This window comes from Photinus pyralis, unplaced genomic scaffold (genome assembly GCF_008802855.1).
Source record: "Photinus pyralis isolate 1611_PpyrPB1 unplaced genomic scaffold, Ppyr1.3 Ppyr1.4_LG2, whole genome shotgun sequence".
Lineage (NCBI taxonomy): Eukaryota > Metazoa > Arthropoda > Insecta > Coleoptera > Lampyridae > Photinus > Photinus pyralis.
Window position 1 is genome coordinate 10209591 of NW_022170403.1, and position 921 is coordinate 10210511.

Sequence of the window (921 nt, forward strand, 5' to 3'; positions counted from 1 at the left end):
TAACTTTACTTGGATACATGAGTAAATCATGTTGTGTACATAGATCCTTAAGGTACACCAAGTACAAGATTTTGGAGAAATTCCCTTCTAGTAGAATAGCAGATACATCTACATGCATTGCCTAAGATTGATAGCACAATATTATGATTTCTCATGTACAGTAAATAAAGTACGCTTACGTATCTATCGCGGTCAATATAGCATCAAGGATAAATTGAGTAAGTGCAACAGCACTAGAAACTCTAGACCGAAATCCTGATTGTGTTGTTGGCAAGACGACATTACATTTGATCACTTCGACATGGGCGGTAAACCGCAATTAAACCATCAAGTGTTAGTGTTATACATCACTGAATTCAGAATAAACAAGGTTTTAAGAATATGATATCGGAATATCAGACCCGTATTTAAAAAAACATGATGGTTTCGCCGAGGGTTCCGCAAAGACGAAACGTCGGATTAAAACAGCTACACCTTAAAGAGCATTAAAAGTTGCTTTGGTGAAGTGGTTTTACTCAAGGTAAAATATTAAAGCCAACAAAAATAGCTATTTTCTCCCATTTAATTTAACCAAATTAGTGTATCTAACCTCGTCTCTTACCGTTTCTGGAATGCTCATAGTCGATGTCCCTCGGGTCTTTTTATTTCAAACACAATTAATAGAACGTTTGAAGAGGCAAAATCATAGTTTCATTGTCTAGAACTGTTCTTTCGCCATTTAGTCATCAGCCAGCAACAAACTATAATGCATCAGTTTACCGAGGGGTGCGACCGATTGTTTAGCAATTGTGGAGATTTTTAAGGGACTTTAATAGTTGATATATGAAATATATTTTTAGCGCATTTTTGCAAAAAAAATTTTTTTTTTAAAGTAGCTTTTAATCTCACTTTGGCTGGCTGGCTGGCTGACTGGCTGGCTGG